This window comes from Ochlerotatus camptorhynchus, unplaced genomic scaffold, assembly GCF_037179485.1.
Source record: "Ochlerotatus camptorhynchus isolate MF236.1 unplaced genomic scaffold, CSIRO-AGI_Acam_v1.1 ptg000107l, whole genome shotgun sequence".
Taxonomy (NCBI): domain Eukaryota; kingdom Metazoa; phylum Arthropoda; class Insecta; order Diptera; family Culicidae; genus Ochlerotatus; species Ochlerotatus camptorhynchus.
The window spans coordinates 1,095,333-1,105,069 of NW_027040597.1; the positions used below are offsets into that span (position 1 = coordinate 1,095,333).

Sequence of the window (9,737 nt, forward strand, 5' to 3'; positions counted from 1 at the left end):
GTATCATCTGCAAAAAGATTAATGTCGCAAAATCGTAAAACACGTCGCAAGTCATTAATATACATAATAAATAACAGGGGCCCTAATACACTTCCCTGGGGCACTCCAAGGTTATTCCCCACGGGACTGGAAACAGAATCATTAAAAACAGTCCGTTGAGTTCTGTCAGACAAATAGCTTTCAAACCATTTATATGCAGTACTCGTAATTCCAAAGCGCTTGATTGATCTTAACAATAAGGGCCTAGAAATTGTTTCAAAAGCGCGTTTAAGATCCAAAAAAACAGCAACAATCGTATCTTTACACTCCAAGTTATTTTTCCACTTCGCTAATACCAAATTCAACGCGGTTTCACAAGAATGACCTTCCCGATATCCCGATTGTTCTGGTATCAACAAACTATTACTATTTAAATACTCCAACAGCTGGCCTTTAACAACAAGTTCTAAAATTTTCTCTAATGTGTGCAACATGTTGATGGGACGAAACTCTTCGGCTTTAATCGTTCCAGCAACTTTTTGAATAGGGACCACTAAGGATTCCTTCCAAATTTGTGGCACATGTCCAGTTTGTAATGATTCATTAATAAGGTCCAGCAAGATGTGGCCAATGACATGAAAGCAATCTTGAATAACTCTAGCATTAACATTATCTACTCCAGCCGATTTTCCTAATGAAAAACAAATAACTCTAAGTTCATCTAATGTGATTGGGTGAAAAACTTCAAATCTACAACTACTATTAACTGGCTGTTTTATTTCGTCAGGTTCATCGACCAATTCAATAGATTGATTAATCAATGAAACGCTATCTACGAAATAATCATTAAACTTAGCTGCAATTACTTGTTCTGACTGTTCTAATGTGCCATTAAAAGTTATGGACCGCGGTTTGCAATTACTAGGTTTTAATAAAGATTTCAAAATTTTCCATAACTCTTTGCTGTTGTTTTGATGCTGATCAATCTTCCTTTGAACATATTCACAACGAGTTTTCTTTATCGATTGTGAATACTTATTACGCGCGATTGTGTACCTAGTCCAATGATTGTCATTATTAGATCTACAAAACTTTTTGTACCATTTGTCCCTTTTCCGTTTAAGACGCAAAAGATCCAAATTGTACCAGCTGTTCGAGTTTTTCAAAGAAACAAACTTTTGCTCAACTAGTTGATTGGTACACGTTTTCAAAGCGTTATTAAGAACAGCTGTAGATTCATCTAAGTTACCGTCTGCGAATGGAAAATCCAGGCTTCTCTCAACAAGGTTTGAAACAGCTTGCTTCGAATATTTCCTCCAGCACTTCAATTTTACAAAATTATCGTTATCGTTAACATGGTCTAAGACATTAATGACTAAAGTCTCATGATCGGTTATTTTCAAATCAGTATCCGTAACTGAACAAATGGAATTAAAATTGGAATAAACGTGGTCAATTAAAGTTCTACTGTGCCTGGAAATACGCGTATAGAGCATTTCTAGCTCAAATCGTTAAAAAAAATGTCAATTTTGTCTCGACCCCTTCTGATTTGAATGAAACATTGCTCACGTGTTCGCTGCTACTAATAGTTGCATTTTTCATTTAAATATGATTTTTTCCTCCAGAGTAACTTTTGAAAAGGGCGTATAAAAAAATGGATTATTTTTTTTTCAAAAAATCATAACTTGAAAATTATTGATCTGATCAAAATGGCATATGAGAAAAAGTTTTAGGTAGTTAAATTATCTTTGCGGAAAAAAATACACTGAAAGAAAAACTTAGTAAATTAGTATTTAAAAAACGTAAAACGATGATTATCTCAAAACACCCCTTCTTCGATCTTCATAATTTTTTTTTTCAAGAAAATTGATGGAATATCCTTGAATTTCGTGAAAAGTGTATGCTGGTAACTTCCTTAAAAAGAAATCTATAATTTTTTAAATTTTTGTTGATTTTTACAAGTTGATGAAAATGCATATTTTTTTGAAAAATAATAACTTATTTGGATTTTACGCATAATTTTCAATAACTTTGCATATAGAAACTTTTTTCCTAAGTCCAGCCGTTCTCAAGTTAATGCGAATTAAAAAAATATAATTATAACAATTTTCAACATTTTAGGCCATTTTCAAATGTTCGTCGAGATGTCTAGCAACGAGATTTTATTTCATGATTGTATATTAAAAAACAAACAATTCATTCTCAGATATGGTAGCTGTCAGACTTACCCGTTTCTATCTAGAGGCAGCGGAAGAGAAGCACGTTGATGTGGTCAAATGAAAGATTTGTTGAGATAAAAAACAGTATATATTTATTATTTTATTTTACAACTCATATTATTTGAATACATTGAATAATTTGGGTGTATCGTTTGAATTAGAGAATATTTTTACTGCAATTTGGTTGTTTGAAACTGGAATATAGCAATGATATTTTCGAGTTCCAGGAATTGGTTTCACTTTCTTAAAAATTGGATCAAATTCCGTGTCAGCCTTTTTGTATTCTTCCGTAGAAACATAAGAAAATGACATTTTTGTTTGAAGATCTTCTTTACGACTATTTGCCCAGTCGTACAGTTGTTTAGGGTTCGTTATAGGGTGCTCGTGTTGCTTAGCTAAACTTGCTCTGGTTGCCATTCTCTTAAGGGTACCGCCAATCGCATCACAAGGACCTTTGCCGTGTGAAGTTGCAAAAAAATGCCATTCAATTTCTACATCTACATCTACATCTGACATAAAAATACACTTTTGGACTGTTATTTGCAACTTTAAAAATTCTAATAATTTTGAGATAAACAACTGAACTGCTACTGTGTCATGCTTTGAAATTGATTTAGGTAGAGGTTTACAACACTTGAAATTGTTATCCATCGTAAAAAACTACTTGCTTTTTAACTTGAAACGCTAAGAGAGATGAACTGAATGGAACAGGTGAAGATCGTCCCAATATATATATATATATATATGTAGCAGAATAATTACAATGTTGACATTATACCTATCTTCATTAGGTACAATTGATTATAGCAAACTTTTTTAGGTGTGAGTGTAAGAAGCCTCCACGGGGTGCTTTTTTTTATGTAGTTGTGATATCGCGGGATGAGCTCTTAAGGCACAATATGGTATACGTCAGAGAAGTACCTAGATAATTTACCTCAATTACAGGTTTAATAACATATTTGTTTACCTGTTTATGTTTTGAGCCTCTGTTATGACATACACAATTCTATCCAGGTAAACAACTAATAGAGGACAGAAAAAAGGCACATGAGTGGGCTTATTGATTATTTGGGTATATTTGAGAGTATTTACTTATAAACTTGTTTCTTTTCCGCTGCGTCTAAATAGAAACGGGTAAGTCTGACAGCTACCATATATGAGAATGAATTGTCTGTTTTTTAATATATATTCATGGAAAAACATCTCGTTGCTGGACATCACGACTAACATTTGAAAATGGCCCAAAATGTAGAAAATTATCATAATTATTTTTTTAAATTGCATTAACTTGAGAACGGCTGGACTTAGGAAAAAAGTTTCTAGATACAAAGTTTTTGAAAATTATGCGTAGAATCCAAATAAATTACTATTTTACTAAAAAATATGCAATTTCACCAACTTGTAAAAACCAACAAAAATTTCAAAAATTATAAATTTTTTTTTAAGAAAGTTACCAGCATATACTCTTTACCAAATATTAGGGCATTTTTTCAGTTTTCTTGAAAAAAAAATTATGAAGATCGAAGGGGGGGTGTTTTGAGATAATCATCGTTTTACGTTTTTTAAATACTAATTTACTAAGTTTTTTTTTCAGTGTATTTTTTCCGCAAAGATAATTTAACTACCTAAAACTTTTTCTCATATGCCATTTTGATCAGATCAATAATTTTCAAGTTATGATTTTTTGAAAAAAAAATAATCCATTTTTTTATACGCCCTTTTCAAAAGTTACTCTGGAGAAAAAAATCTAATTTAAATGAAAAATGCAACCATTAGTAGCAGCGAACACGTGAGAAATGTTTCATTCAAATCGGAAACACTCATGACCAACCGGTTTGCGTTTTGGGCTGGAAATGCTCTATACTCATTTACAGTTTGCTTTAAATTAAAAAACTCAGCTAAACGCTTCAAATGATTCGAATTATGGTTATCACGCCAATTAATATTAATAATATTCAGCCGTGAATCAGCAAGTTTTCCAAAGTGCTCGGCTGCTGGTCTCTCGCCGGTTCCGGAGATTGCGAGTAATATGAAAGATGCCTCGCTGGATACGCCCAAGACTTTGAAGGTTTACATTAAAGAGTGTCTGAAAAATCGGATTTTACTCTTCATTCGGCAACACAAGACCAACGTTATGTTTTGCCACTACTCTAAGGAGGTACTAGAATGGTATGCTGCAAACAATGTTAATTTCGTCGCCAAAGAGATTAATCCTCCGAATTGCCCTGACCGATCGAAAAATATTGGGCAATTGTCAAGCGAAAACTTCGAGGATGCGGTAAATAAGTGACAAATGCACAACACGTGTTTAAAGTGGAATAAGTTCGCCGGTACAGTGTCACCAGCGACTGTGCAGATCATGATGGCATCGATCACAAGTAAAGTGCGACAGTTCGTTCGAAACGGTGAAATGTAATAACTTGTTATGTATCGTTTGAAAGCTGAACAAATACCCTTTTGTTTGATGTTTTGATCAACCGTGTATGTTGTTTAATTCTTGAGTTATGATCACTTGAATGCGTCTGGGGGTGTATTTCTTCCGGAAAAGAGCTTAGCTCAGGACCCAAAATATATGGAATTTAATGTATTTCCCATCTAACCTTTCGAAGAAAACCATTAAAACTGTAAATCAGCTTGATTAAAACGTTTATTGTTCCATTTTTCTTAAAGCCGAAAAAACGAAATGAAAACAAAGATAACGATATCGTTTTAATTCATACAACAAAAAAGAACTAAAAAAACGACTTAACAAAAATGCCTTTCTCTACGTATTACTACTACGCATGATCGATATCAGTGCAATCCATGACTTTCTCTGCCAAGGGGTGACTCAAGCTTGATTCTTCCGGTTGGGTGGCAGATTCCATCGCACTGAAAAGCTCTGACTCAGTATGACCCCGAAAAGTCATGGCCTCCAGTTTTTGCATTGCTCCTTGGAGAATTGAAATTCCGAGAGAAACTTCGGTCTTCACATCATCTAGTTCACGACACCAGGCACATTCGATGTCCGAGCTACAACAATTCCTCGGTGAAGTGATTGTAAACGAGCTGCTTCAGACACAGCAGCCCATCGAAAATACTTCGAAAGCTCGATAGGCGGGGATTCCGCTTTCTTCAAATCCTCCTGCTTATGAGCTGGCGAAGAATTTATTGTATTGGCCCATAGCAGCCATGAGCTCTGGTGACCCTCGAGGTGGCAATGACTTCGGCGTAGCTCATCAGCCAACGCAGCATCATCCCTTGTTGAATGGGCACCCGCTCGGTCAGGATTTTGTGGCGCCAATAATTTGTTTGTTACCTGCTGGTACTGCCCGGCTGTTTCCACCCTCGATGAATAGGCATAGACAAATATTTTGACACATTTGTCTCGCCAGTTCGTCAGCAGCCGTGGTGTCAGAACACTAACTGCATACAGTTTTCTCTTTACATCGTCTTGCAGAGCTACAAACTCATGCATGTCTTCGATGGTTGGTTCAGTTTTCTCCACCCAACTGGGAACGTCATTCTCGAACGTGACTTGTCGATCCATTAAGTTTTTGGCTTGAACCCAAATTGATTCCAGAATTTCGTTCACTGAATTACCATTCACAAAAGCTCTGTTTGTTTCTTTTGGGCGTTGCTGGCTGCGATATAGTCGACGGCAGAATATTCCAGTGAATGAAAAAACATATTCTTCACCAGATTTTTCCTCTACTTCACCGTTGGAATCATCACCCTCGACATCGTCATTCATCGGCCACAATCCCAGCTGGTCGTAAGGAAGCTCAAGGTTGTAGATTCCCGTATTCTCGTCAGTCATCATCAGCGGATCTGGGTCGTTCTCTTCTTTCTCGTCCAAATGCTCTTCGCTCTCATAGGAACTGAAAAATCCAAATCTTGATTAAACAATCAAAACAAAAATCTAAATAAAAACGCTCACTCCTCCATTTCCGAATCCATTATTGGAGTTTTTTCACATTACACGTAGATGTATCTAGTATAACGATCCACCATAACGATGAATAATTGTGAGAAACGAAAATAATAACAAATGCACGCAAAGTTGTTTTTACTCATTTTGAAATAAAAAATAACCTATTACCCTATTACTCACCATCATATTGAACTATATTAGAAATGACTTGGGAAATGAGAATTTTTATGCAGAACTTGAATTTTATCAAATAGGTAAGTAAATAAAATCAGGGAAACTTGTTTACCATAGCAAAAAACAGGTTCAATGATTATTTGAGCGGTTGGAATAGTTACGTTTTTTTATTGCCTTTTACACACTATTGGTATGTTTTTTTTTGCGTGTTTGTCGCGAGTGAGATGGTTGAGTTCTGAACAGTGCCCGGTTTTTGATTTTCAATCGAACAGACAATAATAATGAGTTTATGTTCAACACATGCGTACATGTAGGCATGTAATTTGGCATGCTAATCATGAAAAAATCACGTTTTATTAATGTTAATTCATATATGATTGTACGTGTCGTTAAAACACGAATAAACATAACATAAAAACTGTAGACTAAAGTTCTGACTTCATCAAACCTCCTTCCTGGCAGAGGATTGTGTATAGATGAAATCATTTTGGGTATACGTATACGTGACGTAGTGTGCGTACGATAAACGTCAGCAATCTCTATAATGAGTCACGCCCAGAGTAAATCCATCCCCACCCCAGCAGGCCTGAGTTCAATCCCAGTCGGCACCGCCGGAATGTTCTGAGGCATAAGGGAAGTTAAGCCTTTGGTCCCCGGTTCATGAGTTGATGGGTCGATAGGTAGGGTCCAGGTGTGGAAGCTGCCTCTCCGGCGTCGGTAGCATTGGTGCTCAGCACGGAAAACAAGATCGACGGAAAACAAATCAAGGAAAAAAAGAGTAAATCCAAGTCTCTCTATTGAACTGACAAACCGGCTACCTATCGTGCAAATTAAACAAACATTACGATGCTCCGAACAAACAATTCAGAGTCACAAATAAGCATATAGGGGAAATGTCTCTAATGTTGGGCTATGGATCTTAGATTGGGCCCATCGCTAAAAATATGCTATTTATCAATTTTATCTAGATGAACGCATTATTGGGACGTTACTGATGGATATTTTTGGTTGCTATTGAAAATTTAGTCGATTGCTGAAATTATGTATGGGCCCAAATTAGGGACACTTAGGCTGAAATTACCTGCATTTCCCCTATATTTAATAAATGTACAATGCTGAATAAAACGGGTTGTCGAATTATGTGCTGAAAAATGCTCATTGAGATCGATATATGCACCCTCATTCCACTGTTTGCTCTGATCTGATTAATTTACTTATTAAAAGCTATATAAACGTTGACTGTCTTTCCGATTCAACACCAGAAGTTTGATCTAATAATAGACTGAATAAATGTAATTTGTACATACATTGACGCTTTAACTCGACTGTTTTGAATTGATTTAATAACATGCCTTATTAGACGTCTAATAAATGTATTCGATTCATTATTCTACAACACTGATTCAGTCTAACAACAAGACAAATTCAGTAGAGCAGTGGTTGCCGTTTCCGCTTCCCAAGTAGAAGGTCGCGAGTTCACTCTCAAGTTCAACCCTTTTTTTATCTATGTTCTACGCCTAATTAATTTAAAGCGTAATCATCGATAACGTCACTCACGACAACGATTTAATTGATCTAGTTTTAAAAAATATCAATCATCCTTTCTTTTGCAATTGGAGAGGTGATCTCATGTACGATGAATGAATCAAACATTACCACATGACCTTGAAGGAGCTAGAGTTGCGATCGGGAGTACTGATAGGTATTCAGATTCAAGTAAGCTTTTATTGGTTATTGAGCTATATGAGCTTATATGATAGCTCAGATGACAAGGCGAGCGGCTGGTGATCGAAAGGCACATGGTTTGGTTTATAATATTCTGTGTGGTGTGTGCTTCTTCATAAATAATGAAAAAATCACTTAAGAAACACCACCCTCTGTTTTCCCGTTCTCTTATTTTTGGGTTGATTTTCCCGCAGTTGAATAATCGTTTCATAAATGTCTAACAATGTCGTGATAATCAACTGTATACAGGACATCGCTGTTTATGAAAGCAATAATGTCTAATAAACATTGAATAATCAAAAATTCGATCGAATAAGCTCTGTTACAACTCATATAAGTATTATAAAAGCTTCTCGATATACCTTATACAACACCAAGTAGTAGCAATTGTTCAATGTTGTTGTTGAAAAAATTCTCCAGATTTGTGTGAACAAAACCTGAACGGAAGTTATTGTTAAAAATAATATAAGTATTTTTAAGCATGCAGTTGAATAAGATCGTCAAAAAGTCGTTTCTTCAATAGGTGATTGTTTGTTGGGCTATGAAAGATGCACGAAAGGTATTGCAATAAAATATAAAATAAAATTGAAGAAATGATCATAAACACGCCGTGATCATTAAATTTTCATGGGATACGTATGGTAATGATCAGTAATTAGAATTTCTACTTTTTTTTTGATAAGATAATTTGACAAAATCACTGATATAATGATTTACTACAGCCGCTATTTTGTTCTCGCTAGAAGTCATTTGAAGTTGATGTAGAAGTCCTCTGTTGCCAAGTGAAAAGAAAGGGAATCCTTCGGAAACCGTGATGCGAGTTCAACTGGTTTTCTCTTGGCGTGACTCAGACTCTATTTAGAATACCATAGTGAGAAGGAAATTCAAAATAAAGACTGTATCGAAAATAAGTAATAAGACGGCATACACATTTAGAATTTCGCCGACCCAATTCAACTTGTCCGCAACTACAACCTATTGAACGCCGATTGTTGATTATGAATGGCAATTGTAAAGAGCGGATATTAGGAGTTCTAAAGCCATGAAATAGTCAAAAATATACTACAACGATGCGTTAAAAACAAGTTTTTTTTTCGAATTTAGAACGAAAACTTTATGAAGAGCTTTTATAGGTTTTAGTTTTATTCCTATTAATTCCGTTATAATTGCTTATCTTTTAACAGATACGCGTATTCCGTCTACTACTTGCAGATTTCATCAAAGCAAAGTACTCAACATGACTTATAAAATAAGTTGTACACAAACTTTTCACCACTGGTGTTGAGTACTTGGCACTGATGATGTCTGCAGGTAGTAGACGAAAAACGCGATAAACAATTAAAACGGAATTAAAAGAAAATAAATTAACACACTCAAAAAGCTCGTCACAAATTGATTCCATTAAGAGGTCCGACAGAATTAAAAGATTGAGGAAAAGTTGGTTTACAACTTATTTTCGATACAGTCCTTACTTACTAAGCAAATGTAAGAATAACTCAGTACTATAACCCCCATCGTGTACGCTTTACTAACTACAGTTCCCCTATTGACTATGATCTCTCCATGAAACAGGCTATTCAAGGAGTTCCAGCTCAACTTCGACCTATCTCAATTCCCCGTATTTTTGCTGAAAAGTACCAGCAAGTCAATTGCAATAGAAGATTTTTCACTGATGGATCACGCATTGATGGATCCACTGGCTTCGGTGTCTTCAATGAATACTCAAC

General features: G+C 35.5%; 1 pseudogene; it reads right to left on the bottom strand.

Moving 5' to 3' along the window:
* Positions 1–4,856: 4,856 nt before the first annotated feature.
* Positions 4,857–6,137, bottom strand: LOC135699336 (uncharacterized; annotated as a pseudogene).
* Between the last annotated feature and the right edge of the window lie 3,600 nt (positions 6,138–9,737).